General features: G+C 44.2%; 1 protein-coding gene across 9 annotated transcripts in view; it reads right to left on the bottom strand.

Annotated features, from left to right (window-relative positions):
- The window catches only part of CCDC201 (coiled-coil domain containing 201), a 193029-nt gene that overhangs the window by 127169 nt on the left and 42955 nt on the right, over nt 1–22905 (bottom strand). Inside the window, exon 1 of one of the 9 annotated variants that reach the window (XM_085607379.1) lies at nt 10697–10772. The exons of the other annotated variants lie outside the window; for them this stretch is intronic. The gene's annotated coding sequence lies outside the window, so the exon portion shown is untranslated. Of the gene's footprint in view, nt 1–10696; nt 10773–22905 lie in introns of those variants that run through there. 9 annotated transcript variants of the gene reach the window in all.

The raw sequence follows: 22905 nt of genomic DNA, 5'->3' as shown, positions 1-22905 counted from the left end.
GCACCGATGTGCAAAAATTATCTCCATGCATCGCCGTGCCACTGCCAATCTGATGCAGCACATGTTGTGGCTGCACGAGCAGATGCATCGTGAGGGTCGCAGCTGACGAAACCGATGCAGTAGCCCTCGACACCACCGCATCAGTCACCAATGCACCCTGTATTTCCACGCATTGTGCCTGTGCGTCAAGTTTTCCCGTCGCATCACCTGCAGACCAGAATCGTCTTGGAGTCGACGCATCACTTCCCCTTCAGATCAGATTCGACGCATCACTACTCCTATGTGCAGCAGAACTGTTGCATCGCCTCCCGAGGTCTCAGGAACTGACGCATCTCTTTGTTTCTTGATGCTTCCCATCTCTGCGGCTGTTTGGCCTTGTGAATTTTGACACATCTACAGGTACTTTGTGGGAAATCACGCATTCATAGTTTTCTATGGTTCCAGTTACTTGAAACATTTGAAAAGTCATATTCTTATTACATTTATGTTGGACTTTTGTTGTTTTAGTCTTGTTGAGTTTAGATAAAGATACTTTACTTTTTCTAAACTGTTGTGGTCTCCATTTATGGTGTTATCAGTGTATTACTGTGTGTTCGGAGTACAAATACTTCACACATTGCCTACCCAGGAAGTGAGCAGGGGTTCTCTAAAGTGTGTACCCCCCTTACCCTGACAAGAAGCAAGGGTCCCTATTTGGACAAAGGTGCCTACCTCTGCCAACTATAGACCCCCATTTCTAACACTGTGGAATACGACAAACATGCCTCGTCAAATAGGTTCCCCTCCTCCTTACCTGGTCAGAAACCTTAGCTGCCATGTTGGTGGATGCATTGGATTGGCACAGAATGGCTATGTGGGTTTATTTGTTGAGCGTTCAGCACATGCATTAGCTTGAAAATGTTATGGGTCAGTGTGTGTTTGCTGACAGCAGAGCTCAAAGACACAAAGACAATTACTGCTTTGCGTTTCCCAGCTCGACAGCATGCAGCCCATGCACTAAGATTTTTTGAACTGATATATGCATCAAGGATGCAAAAGGTAAAAGCACAGACCCCTTTGGCACTAGGTCAATGCAGAAAATGGGATAATATGGCCCCAGCTCTTGGAGTACATGAGATGACAATCGCCCAAAGCCCAGTGCTTAATTTGTAAATGACTAAGTGTTGGGACCCAAAGTTTTAGTCAGATGTCCACAGCTGGTGCTATCGAATGCTGGGGGTGCCAATACCCAGAATGTGTAGCCTTGATTCCGCCTCAAGCCGCTGTGATCCACCACCACACACCACCCGACTCTAGACCTAACATTTCATGTTTTGACAACCCTGCTTTTTTTCTTTGTCACTTTTTTTCTGTCTATTTTTCTTTCTCTCCACTTTTTGTGTTATTTCACTCAAGTGCTCTGGGTTAAAGACTGAGGGGAAGATATTGTATTAGACCTCAAATATAAGTGCCAGTGGGCCCCACCTGCATCCTCCAGCTCAAATTAAGCACTGCCCAGAACAGTCTACAGCTGTAATCTTGTGTGTGATCATCCAAGCAGTACTAACCCCTCCAAAGCAAGAAATAGTGCCACAAAGTACATACCTGAACAAAAAACACATCCAACATGCCAATAGTATGCCATGTTCTACCAAAACATCAACTACAGAATCGCAGATCAGCAGTTTAGAAAACAAATACATTGTTCATGATAAGGGGCACCTTCAGTCACTTAAAGTCACTCAACAAAACTCCTACAGATACAAAGGGAGGGTTGAAGATTTGCATATAAACTTTTGCAAACACAAGCCACTTTGCATTACAATTCACAAATATACTAGTAATTATATTAACATAGCAGCTTATCCTTATGTTCAATAAGAGAAAGTTACTTCCTTTCAGTAACGCATTATCTGGTAGAGACCATATCTTGCTGCAGATTCCTTACCTTTAATGCCTAACGCCTGACACCTGGAGAATCCAAAGGTAAGGAATCTGCAGCTAGAAGTCTCTATCTGATAGAAACTTTATCGGAAGTCAATGGTTCCCTGTGTATCATTGCATTTACAGAATATGATCGTCATGTACACCTGAATGTTCATGTGTTGTACTGCATGTTAGTTATATGTTCGTCCAGTGAACAGCCTTTAACAAAGTCTTTATGACGCAATGCCTGTACCATGAAGCTGGTATCTCACAGGTCAGTATTTGTACCTTTACCATACATGCCTTTACTACTCGCTAAGTATTTTTTTTTCAAATAACAGAATTAAAAAGATATTTAGGTAGTGGTAAAGGGTGGTGAGGTAATTTTAGGGATTTGGGTTGGTAGTGACGAAGAGAAATGAGGGTATTTTCAAGTTATAAGAGTAGGCAGTGGTAAAGGGAGGTAAGAGTAATTTTAGGGTAAGGGGTGGGCAGTAGTAAAATAATGCATTTTGTTTTAGGGTTATGTGCTGTGTTGTGGTAAAGGGAGTTAAGAATACGTTTAGGACAGTATTTGAGGTCTATTGCTAAAGTATTCATATTAGTTTACAATGAAAGCAACTTCATTAGGATTTTCTTCTTATCATAGTTAAATGCAGTGTTCAAAACAACACAGTGTTAGTTCTGTTTACAAAGATACATGATCATGCTATTCTTCAAAGAAAACAAAGGGCCAACATGAGTTTCACGACTTTAGAACCTTATATGACCTTCATCAGGGTCCTCAAGCTACCCACAAGCTATGTTTTTTGAAAGATCAGTATTTGGGGGAAAGAAATTGGTCCAGTCTACTTACACAGCAAAATTCGAAATACATATAATTTCTCTGTTATATTGGAACAACATGAGCCCACTGGCTCAACAAAACATTATGAAAAGTTACAAAGGATGCTTGAACTACTCCATTACTGAGACAACACATATAGAGGTGTGGTTATAATATCAAACCTGATGCTGAAATTGTGCACATCATAATGTTGTGCTGAGCAACTGATTCCCACTGTAGTAAGAAACGTACTACAAAATCCAAGGAAATATGCTTCAGATCCTGGGAGATGCTTGGTGGCTCACTTTACTGGAATTTTTAACCCAGAGTACAAGCGAGTAAACGAGTTTACAAGGGATCTGCCCATATACTTATCTGCACCCACCCAATTTAGTCTATCCATTACAGTATCTGAGGTCAAGGAGGCAAGGCGTTGGCACAGGGGACCCCCCTGAAAGCACCAGGCCCAGATGGGGTGCCCCCTGACCTCTTTAAAAACAATCCTAACTTGTAGGCACCTTTGCTGATGAACGTTTTTAAGGCAGTTATTATTAGCCCCATGCCTGTGTCTTGGAAGGAAGCATTAGTGGTCCCTGTTTTTAAAAAGGACAATAGAAGTGACCCGGTTTGCTATAGGCCAATTTCGCTTATTGACACCTTAGCTAAGGTGCTAGGTAGAGTTCCACTTGCCTGTTGGGAGACCTGGGCACCCACCACAAGAGTCATATCTAAAACGCAATATGGCTTCAGGAGGGGGCCTGGCATGACTGAGCAATGCATTAATTTGTCCTTAATTATTAACAAATACATCAAAGGCCAGAAAGGGTTCTATCCACCTGGCCTTCATGGATTTGTCTAGTGCCTTTGACACTGTTAATCGGGACAAATTGTGGGCTATGCTGGACAGCATGGGCTTAGAAGATGCTCTGGTATCCCTTCTCCGTAGATTACACTTTAATACCAAAGTCGCCATAAGATATGGCACCCGAGGGGACAGAACTGATCTGATTACCTCAACAGAGGGTGTTCGACAAGGGAGTATTTTAGCCGCTTTTATGTTCTTAATATGTACAAATGTTTTGGAGGCTTCTTTATTAAGCAGAGAGATTAATTTTCCTAAAATTGGTAGTATATTTGTTCCTTTATTATCTTATGCAGATGACACCCTGTTAATGGCAATGACAGCTAATAACCTTTAGAAATCCCTCGATACTTTTATTGATTTTATGTCCTCACTCGGCCTAAAAGTAACCTTTATTAAATCATGTCATGGTAGGCAGCCCGAAGACCCCAAAAACCAAGAACTTTGTCTTACGGGACAAGAGAATAGAAGAGGTAGACAATTTCACGTACCTGGGGAATTTATTTAATAACAAGTTGAACTGGGACCCACTTGTTACAGAAAGAGCCCATCATACCACCAGGGCCATGGACTGGCTATTTCGTTTTGCATGCAAACTAGGTCATAAGCCTGTGAGGAAACTAATTACCCTATATGAAGCCAAATGCCTCTCTATTGTAACATATGGGACAGGGCTGTGGGGACATCATAAAAACAGTCAGTTACAAACATTGGAAAATAAATTCATCAAAAGGCTATTGATGACCCCGAATAATGCCCCTACCCGTCTATTGTCACAAGGAACTGGGACTTGGGTTTATAGAGGATTGCATAACTAGCGCACCTTTGTTTTTGTGGGCAAAAATGTGGCTCTCTGAAGAACTAATGTTTTCACAAGAAGTAATTATAGACTGCCAAAATTTGGCCAACGCTTTAAAAATACCATGGCTCCGTTTCTTGAGGGAAAAATATCACAAGATCGGATTGGGGCACTTTTATGACAACCCTGAAATTATCCCACCGAATGCTAAAGCCATTACTGAGGCATTTTTATTCCAGGGCCTACACGCGTTACCCAGCACAAGAAGAGATGGGCCTACCTTGTCCCATTGCAATATTATCTTACTTTTACTACTGATTTGCCTACTAGAATTTATTTAACTAGATTTATTTTATACACTGTGCACTTTTTGTTGCCATTTCCACGTCAGAGAGGGTGGACTGATAATCTTATATCTTTCCGTGTGACAAGCTTACAAGCAAAAGCACTATACACTTTATTCTATTCTGCACCTTATACAAAACGGCGAGGAGTACATTTTTAGTCCCAATATTGAGGAAAAATGCCCCTGCACATACAGTGAGGATTTTAACTTTTTGTACACATTGGCTACCCCTGACATCTGTATTGCGGTATCCAATTATATAAAAGTTTCTACAGCTATTACAAAATGCTATGAGTAAGAGCTCCCATATAACAAATGGCTTTATTTCTTGCTGTCTCAAACCGGTTATTGTAAATTTAGAATCGTATGCCTTTGGAATTTTATGAACTGTGTAATACAATGCTGCTTTAATCTAATTACTGTATGCAAAACAATTTCCATCCCGGGAATTTTATAAAATGTTTTATAAACTGTGATAATTTTATTGTACACTTCAATTGTTCTTGGAACCAAAATAAAGTTATTCTTGGCTTGGCTTCAGCAGCCAGAGGTGGTAGGAAATCAGCTCAGAGGATCCAGTTGGTGGCTTAATTTTTTTGCTCTACTGTTGCAAGAAAATTAGGTACACTTCAGGCAGAATCCCGTATGGATCCCCCGAGGTCTGTAATTTTACAACAGTCTAAAACCTAATGATCATGGGTGACTGTAAACTGAACCACCTTTGGAGCCTTCATCTTACAAGCTCTTTTGAGAACTAGGAAAAGTTCTAGGAAAAAAGCAACTAGTTTCCAAACTGAGTTAATTAAACCAGTACACTAAGGCCTTCCTTCCGCGGATTTCCTGGTTCTGTGGAGGGCTCTCACGTGAAGAAAAGTAGCATTGCTTGGAACAATAGTTCCTCTTTGTGGTAAGGGCTAGAGCCAGTGCTTAATTTGAGCATGTGGTTTTCCATGCTCAGCACCAGAACTTGATTGTCAACACCAGCATTTATGATAGTCTGCTGCATGGTGGCACTGTTTGTCTTATTTAGAGATGATCACAGTAACACATTGGTTATTTATACACTATACTTTAGAAATGACTAATACTTGCTGCCCAAGATATTCTTGTGGCTTTGGGGTCCTGGAATAGTCTGCATTGTCATACTTGTAGGAGTGTGACGGTTAGTTGTTGTGTTGGTACATTCATTGGCATTGCTGGCTGGGACAATGAGTGGCACAAGCTGCAGTGGCCTCCTGACAAGGGCCCTCACACTTATTGTGTTGGAAATGAAGCACCGGTTAGAACAGCACGTTGTTCTTGAAACTCCTTGACGCCCTGAAATCAGCAGCTGAAACTACTGGTCAGGATTTGTCTCGGGCGACAACTTGAGCTAACCACAGTTTGCTAGAGGCTAACAAGTTCTAGACATTGTAATTTTGGGTGCATTGTCTGACATCTTGCATAGAGAGCTCTGAGGTGGAGAAAGTTAGCAATCATACCTCTGGAGCAAAAGTTAAAATAAGAACAAAAATAAATTACATTAAATAAAAACATATCATGAGGGTAACGTGCTAAGGCTCTGTTCATAGCAAACCTGGTCTGCTCCATTGCGCCTGCATCATACCTCAAACCTACTATTCAACAATATTCTGAACAGTTTTTCATAAAATGTAGTATATTTATTTCATTGTCATCTGATATTTGATAGAATTCCACAAGGTGGCAATCTTTCTCTATATATTTGTTTTATAGTGTGTTGTGTTTACGTCAGAAATAAGTATTACACACTGCGAGAGTTCAGCCATTTTCTGGTTCCCTGGTATTATACCAGGTTCAAACAACTGAGTCTCCCTTAACGTCGAGTCCCTTTCACTGGGGAGATATCCTGGGACATTTCATGATCGGGAGAGGATGTTGCTGAAGCAGAGCCAATGAATCAAGAATGACAGGGCTGCAAGATATAGCAGTTAGATTGTAAGCTAAACAACAAACCCTAGACCTAAATCCACTTCAAGGCAGTGAGTATCGTGAATGTAAGTAGCATTCTTGAAAGCACTATATCACTCATCCTAGCGCAAGCTTGTGCTGTACGCTACTACTGGAATCACGCACGGCCAAAAACAGAACTCACTCAAAACAGTAAACTCAACCTTTGGGTTTAGGGAAACCAGCAAATTCTCTGTGAATCCACAAAATCGCAGCAAGATTGTCCCATAATTCACTTTACTTTTCTTTCTCTGACTGCAGAGTGAGAGGAGTTTGCAAACACCAATCTCTATGTTAAAAACATAAGCAGCAATTTGTCTGAAGATATAGCCTGAAATCTGACCTCAGTCTTAAGTACAGGAACTCTGATAAGATAAATACAGAATTCGAAGACATTTTTATTTATTGCTTGGTGTTTCATGAACCACCTCAAATCAGCGCGCCAACCATCAATAGGTCACAACCTACAGTTTGAGAAACTCAGATTTACACCATAAACTTCTAGATGAAACAGGCCTATAGATTTTAAGTATGGAACCCAACAGAGTAAAGTGAAGAAATTGCAACAAGCCTAGCAACTAGATCCTAATTGCCAGGGCACAAGTCGGGGGTGGGGGGGTGGGGGGGGGACAGACACGGTTGGACGGCATCCACCCACTTCTTTCACATGGTGAACGCAGTCCACCTGCCAAGAATTTGGGCCCCACTTAATAATGTGCTGAACTCGTCCCGGTGTAATTTTCAAACACCGGGACACTTTCAGCAGCGCATGCAGGTTGTCTGCTTTCCTTCTGCAACAAGCAACAACGTGCAGTTGCGGACGGGCTGTCTTATTTATGATTCCTGCTGGGTCCATAACAAAGGCCGAATTTGAGGGGTCATCAGGCATCCTTTTGTTCGAGTCTCTTGGCTGGGAGCAGTTAGGAGCCTCACACCTGATGCAAATGAAGCGGCGGGGAAACAAAGGCTCACACCTTGTTAACACTTGACACATACTTAAGAGAGGCAGCTTTTCACTTTGTTGAGTCCCTGTTTAGGAGATATGCATGCACTGTAAGAATATCAGATGTGTTGGTATTTCCCAGTATTTACGCAAAGCAAATTGCATTTATATAGAACTTCCTTCCCCTGAGGAGGTGTTGAAATTATTTAAGTACCACTATATTTTCTTGTATAGCCCTACTCAATCCAATGCAGGGTGTCAGAGTGCTTTACATCAACACGTGCATATTACATGTACAATAAATGAATGTACAGGATGTGTTACATACAACTGGGGGATTGCAAGGTGTAGAAGTCACATATCCTCTTCCATAACTCGCTGTGCTATTATCCTTGCAATACGCTCAAACATACACATGATAGACCTGCTAAAAATATATGTGAGGGCTTTAGATCTGATGGCACTTCCCGTAGAGTTGTGGCATGTGATACTACTTTCTATGATGTCAATTCCTGTGATGCTATGTGCGATGTCATGGGCTGTGATGTCGTGCGCCGTGATGTCATGTGCCGTGATGTTGCATGCCGTGACCGTGATGTCACTTGCATAGAGCCTAACTGGGTTAGTCCCCCACTTCTTTTTTAGGACTTGTGCCCTGCTAATTACATTAATGTATCTAAAGTGAAATCTCCGAGAAAGACTTTCAAAATGGCCATTTGCAATGGCAAAAGGAACTGCCTTTCCGAGCAGATCAGCAAATCATCTAATAGTAAGAATTAGGAATATGGATGAATTAGGAATTGTTGATGATTAGCATGATGCAGATATGAAGCCTTCTACTTTTTTGCATTTCAGAACAATTCCCTGGATGAAATTCTGCGTATTACAAAGTCATCTAACTCTGCTCCTACTGGGAGATTCCAAGCCCTTATATACTGGAAAATGAGGGCTGCAAAGAGCTAGCCCAGTATTTCTAGAACATTGCAAATATTTCATTTAATGAAGAAGTGAATGCATTAGGCCTAAACTAATCGTGGGGAAAATCTGGACTCCATGGATACTAGAAAACTTCGCCTGATCACAAATATTTAATGGCCACTTAATACAATTGAGAAGGCAGCCATGCTGCAGTTATAGGTATATGTGAACTTAAACTGTATCCTTGGCAACTAAAAGACAGGTTGCCCTCCTCATAGGGGAGCAGAGACCATCCAGTCTACTATCTTGGAAACTGAGGACTCTATGGACCTGCCCCTCATATTGCTGCATGTGTCAGAGACCTTGAAACACCGAACCATCCAACTTTGTTTGCTAGACTAGTTCAGTTGGTGGGGTGACAAAGACTTCTCTAAATTAGTTGCATTCCTCTTGATTGGATAGGGAACAGCCACGGCCTGTATAGGGCGTGCCACCGGGTGGTAATGTGGGGTGGGGGAGGGGCAGGGTGGGGGGTTGTAGAATTTGGCATCCGGACGATTTCAGTTAAGTTCCGAAAAAAACCCAAAAAACTAATTTTGTTGTGTGCGCTGCATCGCCAAATGCGATGCAGCGCGCGCAACAAAATTCTTTTTTTTTCCCCCGGTACTTACCTGAAATCGTCCGTATGCTGCATTTTACAACCACCCACCCTGCCACTCCCCCGCCCCACGTTTACCGCCCGGTGGCACGCCCTATACGGGCCGTGGCTGATAGGGAAGTTAAGGCAAGGAATCAATTGAAATTCTTACTGTACAGGATGAGGCATTAGAGGGCTCATGTTTAACTCTCCTCCTCTTTACAAGGTACTTGCATCCTTTACAGTCCTACTTCTAGCTGACATGGGGTCAGCTTTCAAAATGTTGTTTTGTTTGTCTTCCCAAAAATCCAACTGCTGATTGTCAGTGAGCTGTTGATGCATTTTCCATTATCTAGATGAATAAAAATTGTTTAAGCATGAGTTTCTGACTGTAGGTACAGATCATTAGATAAGACTTATAGAGCCTTCCGTTGCTCGTTTTGGGTACAGGCTACAGATATTCTGGCTAAAGAAAATGTGAAAACTTTGTGGTTTTCATTTTTGACCAATGTTTTTCCATATGTAGCAAGCAAACCCTGTCCCTCCGTCATCCTATTAAAATCTGATGGTGTTATGATAACATGGCACTTGCTCTCCTGGGAAGATGAATCCACTAGTGCTAAAGCCATTATCGACTTAAACATTCAATCCGTTTTTTGTTTTTTTACATTTATAAAGTACATTTAAGATAATGCTTTGCTGGTGTTAGATTGCAAAACAAACAATTGCAAAGGGAGCAAAATACTGCACAGGATCAGCTTTAAATCTACCAAAGACTATACATATCTACTCCTTCCTTCAGAAGATGAACTGGCTTTCAGATGCATCTATAATTTATTTTAAGACGGTGACTAACCAATAGGTTGCTAGGTAGGACTGGCCGAGGCAATTTGAAGTGAGATTGTGCTCCCTACTGCTGAGACAGAGATCCAGTGTCAAGCAGTCAATACTTCCTAATCCCTCTCAAAAGCATATTAAAACAATGCAAAGGACCACCCAACTTTGCTGGATAGACCTGTAATAGTGGCAGTGTAAGAAATTGGATTATTATTTGGGGTGGGTGAATGTCCATGTAAAGGAATAATCACAACTCTTGGCAGAGTAAACCCTCAAAGTAACTAAATTAACCTGAGCTCAACCGCCTGGTAGCTATGGCAAAGAGCATAGAGACTTAAATTAGGCCAATGTGTAAAGCATTTATACATTACCAAAACAGTGATAAAGTCAAAACACCAAGCAATACAAATCCCAACTAAATTTGAAAATAGAGTATAATGTAATTAATAAAATGACAAAAAAATTACAAAAATCCAATAAGGCCAACTAAAGATATAAAATATCACATTTTAAATAAAAACACTGCCTAAAAGCAACAAACAGCAATGGTAGTCAATGGTCATGGTAGACCGGGACCTAGGTATGATTTGAGGCTGAACGCAAGGAAGGCTGTATCAGATACACCAACTAGATATGACCCAGTCAGAGGTTTTACCTTGGTATTTAGTCTTTTTTCTGGTAGTCAAAATCCTTTAGTGAGAAAAGGCAGGAGTCTGTGTCTTCACAAAGTTGGGTAGACAATGGACGGGGTACCTCTGAAGCTGTTCTGTAAAGAAAGCAAATCTGATTTTGTGATTACTGATGGTCCCTAACTTATAATAAAGAGGGCCCTGTAGGGGAATTGCCGCAGGGGAAACCCTTGTAGTCACACTTTCATCAAGAGAAATTTACAGCTAAATTACCTACAAATAGCTGTGGCCCCTCAGAGTAATTGCAGAATCAGCAATGTTTGCCCAGCATGACAGTATCTACAAGCATTGAATGTTTGCAGGCTGGTTGATGAATGTTTTTCTTTACAGTTAGGAATTAGGAAAATAAGGATTTAGGTTCCTGAAGAAAGCCTAGGACCCCTATTGGGGCCCTGTGAGGGGCTGAAACTTGTCAACCCATTAAGATGCAGCGATATTGGTCAGTCATATGCATCACCATAGGTTTTAACCATCCCTTAGTCTCGCCTATAGTTATGTTGAAATTTCAGGGTTTAGGGCTTAAAGATCTTACTTTTTCTAGATTCTGGTTCTACTAATTACCTCCACAAAGTACTCCCCGCATCTGTGGGAAACACTTTCACCACTAAAAGTTTCTCTGGTAAATGTGGCATTGTTAATGATGAAGCATGACACCCAGGAGGGTGAGTGAGGCCAAGCCTACCTCTTTTGTATATTCAGTTGATCTTTAACATAATGTGAAACATGAAATGGTGTATACAGAGCTCCAAACAATGGGTAGTTCCCCATATATAAGCTCTTGAATTAGTTATGTTTGCCCTTTTTTGTGTTTCCTTTCTTGAGGTTTATTGTTACACCGTGCTAAAAATACACTACTAGTAAATTACACCATAGGAAAATTATAAACGAATATTGCGATTTATCAGCAGTCATGTCGATCAACAGTGTACAATTTAGTAAGTGGTTAAGGCGCTATAGTAATATGCATGCAATATCCTGTTGAAGTGCTATATTGATGATCCTGTGCTTTCCTTATCCGCCAGACAACCTGTAAATATCTGCCGAGGCCTGATTCAATTGAGGTACCACAGTCTGTACTTAGAATTCGGTAGGCTACTCTACAATTTTTCACACCCAATTAAATACTAATCGGTCTCCGCCAAGACCTGCTAGGCTTGATGTAAGCTGGGCAAAAGAACAATATGTGTTCTAGATCTTCAATGTTACAATTACAGAATCGGCAATTTTGCATATTATGTTGGTTAGGGTCCCATTTGTAAGTGAAATTGTTCACAAGCAGTGTGCTTACCTTGAATTTTTAGAGCAGAGTGTGCGCTGAAGGCGGTACATATGCATCCATGTACATTTTTAATTTAGGAGTTGTCTTAAAAGACAGGAACTCCTCAACCAACTCACCAGCCTTGGCATTTAGGTTGTAGTTGTGTGCCGCAATAGTCCAATATTTCTCTTTGATGACTGCCTTGATGTTAGTGTTTATTAGGGAAGTTTTACACCAGTACATGCCCATTCCTAATATCCCCAATTGCGGTTTCATATAATGGAAGAAAGAAATGGAGCCACCATTCTCTAGATTAATGATCTTCTCCAATGCTGATTTATACAAGGTCAATTCCAGGGTAGACCACAGTATAACACAAAAGTGTAGTAGCTTCAACTTGGCCAAATCTCATATCCTTTTGACGCCCATATCAAAGAATTTTGGAACAGTCGGAGTACTTCTTTGCAATTCAAACTAATTTCATTAACCTGTTCTCTTTAAAGACCAACAGGTCAATCCACTCTTGCTTATGTGTGGTAACAATTGTTTTACAGGTAGCACAAGATTGCTTGAATTGATCACAATCACCCTGTTTAATTGGCTGGATTAGGTGCTCCTTGACTTTATGGCACTCACCCAAGTACTAAGTAGGGGACTGATTCGATCTTCCCTTTCTTATCATCATTTCTTTAGTACGGAGTGTATGTACAGCCTTGAACAGACCCTTATGCAAATCACCCAGTGTTGTCTCATTGGGTAGTGAGGTTTTGAATGGACCCAATATACTAATAAATTTGGTGTAGATTTGTTGTGGTAGTATGTTAGAATTAAGGCTTAGCTTGGACGACTTGATAGCTTGTCTATTGTGGGAAAGAGATAAGGTCACTTGGATTGAGAAACTGTATTTGTACTATTTGTGAACAAGTTATCTTTCATTGTTAATTTGAGAGCATTGTGTTCACTATCAGTTCAGGTCACAATTTCAAAATCTGAAACTGTGTCATAGGTTTACATATATAATGATGCAATTAATATGGCACCTACTTATCCCTCATATGAAGGTGGGAGCAAGGTGGAAGTTTTACCTAAGTCTACCGTTACAAGCACGCAGGCCCAAATTCATAGTGAGAGTCAATAGCTGTAATGCGGTGGACGACCATTTTCTGGATGGTACCGCTTCCATGCTCTGGATGCCCCTTTCCCTCTTCCTCTCCTTCATTGATAGCTGTTAACTCTTCCAGGGGCTCAAATATGGTATAAAAATCACCTGGTAGCACAATAGCAGTTTTGTATGGGCATTCTAAGAGGTGATGGGCCAGCAGTTTTAATGTGGGGAATCGGTATTCCTATTTGTGGAGCAATTGTAGAGGTTATAAACTTTTACCATGCACCTGTTTTGTCCACTGAAACTCAGTCCAAAAATCTCTTTCCTGTCAATCTTTATTCTTTTTATGGAGAAATCTGCCATGTTTTTAACCCAGAGCAATAACCCAACAGATGGGCTTCTCGCTTTAGATGGTACTGCCTCTATACTGTAGTTTGTGCACCCTTGCCTAAAGGTTTTCCAGAGCCCATGTCTCTTGCCGTAATAGCACATAAAAATGACTAATTAGGCACGCTACATTCCATGACAATAATACAAATCGTGTAATACTGCTTTTCTCAGAAAAGGTTATGTCTGTAATGACATTGTCAGGACGTAATGTAACAGAATCTGGTGGATGAGTGTCGGCGGGGGTATAATGTAAAGTAAAACCAGATCTTGGTTGGGGGGAACTGCTGGGGTAAAACAAGCTCTTCTAAAAGGCCCTCAGAGTATATACATGTGGGCAAGGGATGGGTACCATTAGAGGATAATAGCACGTGATAATTTACATGTAAAGGTGTTCGGGCATATGAATCAGACACAAGATGGGATACTATTCAGTCAATCAACCTCATTCAGAAGAGATATCTCTGTTCTCATTGGATTAGTTGGGTTAGTTTCATTCCCAAGATCAGACACATTCACTCCACTCCACGCACTTGGATCTTGAGCGTGCAAGATTTGCATAGGGGAAGAGTAGAGGCCTTTTCTAGGGTGGCATCCGATGGAACACTAGAACTGAATTTTGGAGCTCTTAGGTAAATAAGATCAAACATCCAAGGTAGTGTTAGAAATGGGAGTTTCTTGTTGGCAGAGGTAGGTACCTTTGTCCAAATAGGGATTCTTGTTTCTAGTTAAGGTATGGGGGATACACTTCTAAAATAACCTCTGCTCACCCCCTTGGTAGCTTGGCATGAGCAGACAGGCTTATATCAGAGGCAGTGTGTTAAGCATTTGTGAACACATACAGTAATACAGTGAAAACACTACAAATGTATACCACACCTGTTTAGAAACATAAGTAACCTTTATCTAAACCAAAACAAGACCAGACAACAAAAATCCACAATACAGTAATAAAAATATGACTTTCAGATGGTAGAAATAGTCCAGTTCAAAGGAAATTGCAGATGCAACTCTTTTTACACAAAGTACCTTCGATGCATCATGCAAACAAACAAAACGGGCCACAGGGAAGGTGATGTGTTGGTTCCTTACACTCAGGGAAGGTGATGCGTCGATTCCTTGCTCTGGGAGAGGTGATGCGTCGGATTCTTACTGCTGCGCAGGGGTGGGGATGCGTCGGTCCCTTACTGGAAAGGATGTGATGCGTAGGTTTCTTACTGCGTGAGGAAGTGATGTCTCGGTTTCTTACTGCAACCCCCAACGATGCCACAAACTGGGTGCCTCTATGCGATGAGATGATCCAGAACGATGCATGAACTCTTGCAGCCACACAGCAGGCCTTGCAAGGATATCAGTGGGGTGATCTCAGACTTCAGAGATTAGTGCACTCGATGCAGCATGCAGCGATTTCCTAAGCAGCAGGCAGGCGCTGCGACGATTTTTTCAACGATGCATCTCGCTTCTCGAAGTTGCATTACTTTTCCAGCTCCCAGCGGAAAACAGTCTCTAGAGGTCCAAAACAACAGCAGGCACCACTTTGCAGGTCAGAACACCCAGCAAGGCAGTTCAGGGGGGCTGGTGGTGAAGTCTTTGTGTGCCTGAGACTTCAGAACAGAAGGCAAGCTCAGTTTCAAGCCCTTGGAATTCTTCTTCAAGCAGGGTAAACAGCAAGGTCCTTTTCTCCTTTCCTTGGCAGCAAGTAGCCAATGCAGGCCAGGAACATTTCTGTGGGATCCAGCCCCTCTTGGCCACCGACTCCTCCACCAAGGATACACTAGCCGTTTGCCGCGGCGGGGCAATAGTGGGTGCAGTGGTAACCTTCTGGGGACACCTAGGATCCCCTTGGCAGTGGCCCACCTGACCACAACCATAACATACCTTGCAACCCCTATGAACAGGCTTACCTGTCGGGACCCATCGCTTCTTTTCAGTGGGAGGCTGAGAACCCTTACCTTGGGGTTTACTTTGGCCCATTTTTGGAACTACTTCGGTTTACCCTTGTCCCCCCCTTCAGCTGGGGACCCTGCCCAACTTTGACGGAGTCTCCCACACAAACATTTTGGACCCTGGTACTGACCCAGCAGTCCACCTCCACAGCAAGCTTCCTGGGGTCTGCCCGCTTACTATCAATCATGTGCTGGCAAGTGCTCCCATGTAACCAAATGATAGAGCTGCTGCAAATCATTCACCTTGCTACTCTTCACCCAACCATCCAGTGCTCTGTAAAAAGAGGACACATTCGCCACCCAAGTACTTTACTCCAGCTTCTTGCAGTTTTTAAATTTCTGCCTGTAGAGCTCTGGGAACAACCCATAGCTCGCAATGAAGGCCTCCTACATGGGGGCATAAGACATCTAATCCACAATGGGCAATGCTAGCAATGTTTCTCTGTCTTCACTGATAAAGCGGCCCCACAACACTGCTCCCCAATCTCGATCAGGGAACCTGCGGACTTCATTGCTACTTCATAGGCCTTGAACTACTGACCAACGTCCTCATTCTTCATGAAATTCTTAATAGCATCCTATGGGGATGTATACCTTTCCTTCCCCAGGCACTAATGGTGCGCTGCCACCATTGGGATTCATCTCAAGACTTTTGGCTTTCAGATCCAAATCCCTCAACCCTCTTTCATGCTCTCAGAGCATCGTCTTCTCTTCCATGGCAAATTTCTTACTCTCCAACTTCAATTTAATTCTCTCTATGTCACACTCCTTCCCCAGGATGAGCTTCGCGAGCTCCATCTCATGCACTAGGTTCTCTCCCTGTCCTCCAACTCCACTGGAGACAGACCCTTTGAAGACACACTGCTGCCCCCCCCTGGTATGCAGCTTCCCTCCAGTCAGGCACAATAGCCCCTGCCCATCTAAATTCTCTCTCCACCATAGGTTCCTCGGTATGCTCACTGGCATTCCTTCATTACAACCATGCCCACAGCATTTTTTGGCATTCCTCCTTTCTGGTGTGGCCTCAGAGATTTTAATTTTCTGCAGAGAGCTTTAAGTTGTGGACCAGTGTAGGTATCCACCCTTTCCTCTTCAAATTCAATATCCACAGATGGAAGTGATGCTGGTTTACTCATGGTGAAAATTGGCAGTTCTCAAGATGCAAAAAATTCCCAGGAAAAAAACTCTACCAAATGTATGTGGTTGCGTAATGGTCTGCACTATACTAGTAGTGTACATCAATCACTGTATGTTAGTCACAAATGCAAGTCCAGATCCTCACCGCTGACCACCAATGTTAGAAATCGGGGTCTCTAGTTGGCAGAGGTAGGTACCTTTGTCCAAATAGGGACACTTGCTTCTAGTCAGGGTAAGGGGGATATACTTCTAAAATAACCCCAGCTCACTCTGTTGGTAGCTTGGCACAAGCAGACAGGCTTATCTCAGAGGCAGTGTGTAAAGCATTTGTGAACACAAACAGTAATACAGTAAAAACACTACAAATGGATACCACACCAGTTTAGAAAAATAAATAATCTTTACCTAAACCAATACAAGACCAAACAACAAAAAATCCACAATACAGTAATAAAAATATGACTTTCAGATGGTAGAAATGGTTCAGTTCAAAGCAAATTGCAGATGCGACACTTTTCACACAAAGTTCCTTGGATACGTCACAAAAACAAACAAAACGGGCCGCAGGGAAGGTGATGCGTCAGTTTCTTGCTCCAGGGAGGTGATGTGTTGGTTCCTTACTGCTGCACAGGGAAAGTGATGCATGAGTTTCTTACCCGAGCGGAGGTGATTCATCGGTTTCTTACTGCGTGGGGAATTGAAGCATCGGTTTCTTAATGCATCCCCCAATGATGCAGCAAACTTGGCACCTCAATGTGATCCAGAACGATGCATGGACTCTTGCAGCCGCACAGCAGGCTTTGCGTCAAAATCGGTGCAGTGATCTTGGACTTCAGAGATAGGTGCACTCTATGCGGCATGCGGCGATTTCTTGAGCTGCAGGCAGGCGCTGCAACGATTTCTTCGGCGATGTGTCGGAAACCGGTGCGAATGCGTCTCGCTTCTGGAAGTTGTGTTTCTTTTCCAGCTCCCAGAGCTAAAACAGTCTCTAGAGGTCCAACACAACAGCAGGCACCACTTTGCAGGTCAGAACTCCCAGCAAGGCAGTTCAGGGGACATGGTGGTGAAGTCTGTGTGTCCCTGAGACTTCAGAACAGGAGAGAAGCACAGTTTCAAACCCTTGGAGATCTTCTTCAAGCTGTGGACAAAGCAAACAACAAGGTCCTTTTCTCCTTTCCTTGGCAGCAAGAAGCCACTGCAGGCCAACCCGGGACAGCAAACATCACAGGGGCAGTATTCCTCCTCAGCTTCTCCAGCTCTTCTCCTTGGTTAAGGTTCCTCTTGATTCCCAGAAATGATCTAGCTTTCTGGGGTCTGGGCATTTATACTACAAATTCATTGTTCTCTGGGGGACAGAGAAGCCATGTGCTTGGTCCAAACCGGTCTGTCCTCTCTGGTGCAGCTTCCTGGCAGGAGGTGGAGACAGTATTGTCCTTGGTAGACTAGGCCCATTCAGGTGAAAGGAAATCTCCTCCACCTACTCTAAATGCAGCCCAGGTCTATTCAGCCCAGCTCTGACTCATTAGGCTCTCTGGAACCACTAATCCTTCCCAGCCCCTGTGACCCAAAAGCCAGACATGCAATACACAAACCTAGCAGAGGCACACTGGATGGCTAAGCAAGAAAATACCTACTTTCTAAAAGTGGTATTTTCAAACACAGAATGTAAAAATCACCATCACTAAAAGATGTACTTTAAGTTCAGGCATACTAAACTTTATTTTCCTACCTTGTTCCCAGGGGCGGTTATGTTTATAAGATGTGTTGGACTTGGCCCTTTTTGCAGGGTCATCCCTGAATTTTTTGCCTTTCCCCTATATTTTTTCTGACCTGCTGTTGGCTGTTTTAGGACTCTGGGCACTTTACCACTGCTGATCAGTGCTAAAGTGCATATGCGCTCCCTATTGTAAATGGATGTATGAATTAGTGATTCCATGATTGGTTGGTTTACCTGTCTGACCCCAGTACAGTGCACCAGGACTGCCCAGGGCTAGTAATCCAAATACTGCTGGTGGGCTTGCAGCACTGGTTGTGCCACCCACAGAAGCAGCCTGTAAAAGTGTGTCTAAGGCCTGCCATTGCAGAGCCTGCGTGCAGTCTGGTACTGTCATGCTGACTGGGCAAGTGCACCCACTTGCCAGTCCGTAAACCTTCCCTTTTCTATATATCAGACACCCCTACGGTAGGCCCAAGGGCAGGGTGCATTGTAAGCATAAGGTAGGACATGCCCTGGTCTGTGTGGCATGTTCTGATAGTGAATTACAGCCATTTTCGTTTTTCACAATTGCAAGGCTACCTGTTCTCCAGAGGCTAGAATGGGCAGTTTTATTATTACATTTTATAATCTTAACTGACTCAGGGAACATGGTAGAAATTCGAATTTAGTATGCCTGAACTCAGAATGATAAAATACGTCTTTTAGTGAAGTTGGTTTTAACATTCTGTGTTTGAAAATGCCATTTTTAGAAAGTAGGCATTTTCTTGTCTAACCATTCAAACCTGCCTCTGCTATGCTGTGTATTCCTTGACTGGAGTTTGAGTGACAGGGCTGGGGAATTCCAGGAGACAGCGGAGGTAGCCCAGTGGTGAATAGAGAGATCTGCATCTAGATGGGAGGGAGGAGTTGCACCTGGGACCTGAATAGGGCTGTGCCTTCCCTCCACAATGCTGTCTCCACCTCCTGTGGTGCGTCTGATGTCTCTGCCCTGCACTCTGAAAGGAAAGAAGGTGTCATGTAAACAAAGTGCTCCAGGACTGACCAGAACTGGTTTGGACTAGGCAAAGGCCCCTCTGCCCTCAGTGGACAAAGGATTTTGGAGTAGAAGTATTGGGACCCTGATCCCAAGGATTTAGATCACTTTGGGAAAACAAGAAGAAACCTCTGCTGAAGAGAGGAACCAAGAAGAAACTGAGGAGAGACTATCCCTGAAACTGGGGGATTGGCCTGCAGGGGTTGCCTACTGCTAAAAAGAGGAGAAAGGAACTTTGTGTGTACTTTTACTCAACTTGTGAAGGATCTCCAGGGGCTTGGAAAAGAGCTTGCCTCCTGCTGAAGTCTCAGGGACAACACACTTCAACCACCAGCTCCCCAGAGTTCTTTGGAAGTGCCTGCTGCTGTGTTGGGCCTTCTGAGGGACTACGTGTCGCAAAGAGCTGGAAGCGCGACTCACGGAGAAGAAGCGTGTCGCCGTCGCAGCAGTCGCATCACTGAACAAGGTTGTCACCGCTGGAGGGGTCGCATTGCACCGCATCACGAGAAGCGTCCCGCAACACCTAAGAAGCGCACAGCCATCATAGCTGACGCATTGCACCACATCACGAGAAGCACACCGCAACACCGAAGAAGCATGTCGCCGTCGCAGCCATCGTAGCTGATGCATTGCACCGCATCATGAGAAGAGTCTTGCACCAAGGAAGAAGCGTGTCGCCATCGCAGCCGTCGTATCTTGGATGACGCCGCTGTAGGTGTCGCATTGCACCGCATCAAGAAAAGCACCTCACATCCACAGAGAAGAGTGCCACCGTCGGAACTGCTGCAGTTACCGCATCGAGCGGAAGCGGCTTGCGTCACTGGAGAAGAGTGTAGCCGCCAAAGCCTCTGTCATCGCATCACTGGACAAGGGTGTCGACGCTGCAGCCGACGCATCGAGCCGAGATCTCTCGCAACATTGGAAAAGAGTGCCGCATCAGGAAGATATTCACGTCTTTATTCTTTGCACCAAACTTTCATCGCATCAACATCGTTGCAACACTTTTGTTGCCCTGCGAGTCGCATCTAAAGGTACATTGACTTAAAGTGTTGCATTTAAGAACTAAAGAGACTTAAGCTAACTGCTACCATTTTTAAGTAACAGTATTGTGGATCTTTTTTGTTTATGGTCCTGTGGTAAATCTATATACAGAATACTTATTTTTTATATAAAACTTGTGTGGTGTCAATCTGTAGTGTTGTCACTTGATTACTGTATGTGCTCACAAATGCTTTACACACTGCCTCGGAGATAAGCTTGTCTGCTCGTGCCAAGCTACCAAGGGGGTGAGCAGGGGTTATTTTAGGATGTACCCCTTTACCCTGACTAGAGGCGAGGGTCTCCATTTGTCACAAGTGCATACATGTGCCAACTAGAGACCCCCAAGTCTAAAATTGATGGTCAGCAGTGAGGATTCTGGACTTGCATTTGTGACTCATGTACAGTGATTGCTGAACACTACTAGTGAGTGCAAACCAAAACGCAACCACATACTTTTGGTAGATTGTTTTTCTGGGACTTTCTATTTTTAAGAACTGCTAAGTTTAACCACCATGGAGAAAACAGCATCCATAGCATCAGTTGATTATGATTGTGAAGAGGAGAAACTGGGATGCTACAATGCAAGGCAGCTGGAGGGGCCTTTGGGCGCAGGAGGGAGGAAAGCACCTTCCCAAGCGGGTAGCAGTGTTTCTGCCAGAAGCCTGTCTCCAGAGGAGTTGGAGGACAGGGAGAGATGTAGGGTGAATGAAATGAAGCTGACCAAGCTCAAATTAAAAGGGCAGTTGGAAATTAGGAAATAGGCCCTAAAAGAAAAGACAATGGAACACGAGTTAAGAATGAGGGAGCTTGAGTTAGAGCTTGAGAGGCTTGAGGCCATGAGTGTCTCAGCCCAGCAACAAGAAATATGTGTAGCTCAGAGACTGAGCTTTGCTGAGTTGGAGGGGGAATCCAACTCAGATTGTGGCAGCAATATAGAGTTATCTAGTGCTAAGAGTGTAGTACACACACCCAGAGATGTGGCACCTGACTTGAAGGAGGGGGTTACTTTACACCAGGAGGTTCAAGTATATGAGGTAGCTCCAGTGCTGCGCAGTGTCCCTGGGATGGATTGGGGAACTGGCACAGGGGTTCATAGTCCTTGTTGCGGGAGGGACACTCTACTGACTCTAGATGAGAGGTGCAGGGAGAGGTTCCCCCATGGTTGAAGTCCTGGTGTGTAAGTGTGAAGACCACCCAGAAGAGTGTGGGTTGAATGACAGACAGTCAGATACTGTCTTACCAATCTCAGGGGAGTGGTGTGGAGTACGTGTGCGAGGCACTGGATGGTGAGGTGTAGGATAGTTTGGTTAACCCTTGTAGGGGGCTGTGTGATCCAATTGTGGGAGAGCATATTGTAAGTCCCTGTTTTCCAGAGCTATGCCAACACCTGTTGGAGAGGGAGTTCTCTGACCCCAGGGAGCTCACATTGGAGGCAGACCTTTTGGTGGATTCCAGAGGGTCTGGAGAGGCATTTGGGGGTGATCTGAAGGAGAGTGGTTCAGGTATCCTCCCGCCCAGAGTGGGGGAAGAGGTTCAGTGTAGCCAAGCTAGGTCCCAGTGTAGTGGGAGGGGTAAAGGGACCCACGTCCTGTCTCAGTGGAGAAGGAGTGAGTGTGGGGGCTGCGTGTCCCCAGGTGCCCAAAACCCAGTCTCAGTGCCTGCATGGTTCTTTAAGGGAACACCAGGTAGGGAGCCTAAGCTGTCCTAATGGGTCGCCCATTGTGGGGGATCCCCTAGTGTCTGGTGAACTGGGAGTCTGTAAGCAGGCCTTCATCCGTTCTGGTGTCTTGCAGTGCCACTCCTATGTGGAGGGTGCAGAAGTCCAGACGGAGGGCTGAGAGGGGGGAAAGAGTCCCCAGTGGAAGAACCAGTGGGTCAGGGGCCAGCCAGAAGGGCTGCGTCACCAGTGAATGACCATGGTGACACCACTTCTGTCCTGGGGGATCTTCGCGCACTGTCAGATGGACAGGGGTTGGAAGATCTGCTCCAGGCAGACGGTCACATGACACACGAGTTGTGTGTCACCCTCGAGGGGGCATAGGTGCTCCCCAGGAAGTCCTGGTGCGCCGGGCGAGTGTTCAACCGCAGGGGTTGGTCCCTGGGTTGGGAAGCCAGGTTCAGGTGTTGACTGACCTGGAGGGTGGGACGACTGTAAACAGTGTCCTGACCGGTTTGTCTTCTGGGGGTACCACTCCTGATGGGAGGGGCAGTACTCTGGAAGGGGGTACAGAGGGAGGGAGTCCTCGCCTCCGACCCCGGTTCAACTGGAGGGTTTAGACCCTAGATTGGAGAACCAGGTTCAGGGTGTCCCCCCTGACCTGGACGCCCAGTTGCAGGATAGAACCCCTGAACTGGTGGGCAAATTGAGCAGGACACCTGCCACAGGTGCCATGGCAATTCTGGAAGGGGGTACCACTCCAGGTGGGAGGGTACAGACCCCCAACAAGGAGGAGGAGGACCAGTTGTGGGAAAGCCCACCCCAGTCTCCTGTCCAGCTGCCGGGTTACAGGCCTGGGTCTGGTGGGTCAGTGCCAGAATGTCATACCTGACC

The sequence above is a fragment of the Triturus cristatus genome, chromosome 5_2 (assembly GCF_964204655.1).
Source record: "Triturus cristatus chromosome 5_2, aTriCri1.1, whole genome shotgun sequence".
Lineage (NCBI taxonomy): Eukaryota > Metazoa > Chordata > Amphibia > Caudata > Salamandridae > Triturus > Triturus cristatus.
The sequence above is the reverse complement of the archived record's forward strand: the minus strand, read 5'-3'. Positions and strand labels throughout refer to the sequence as shown.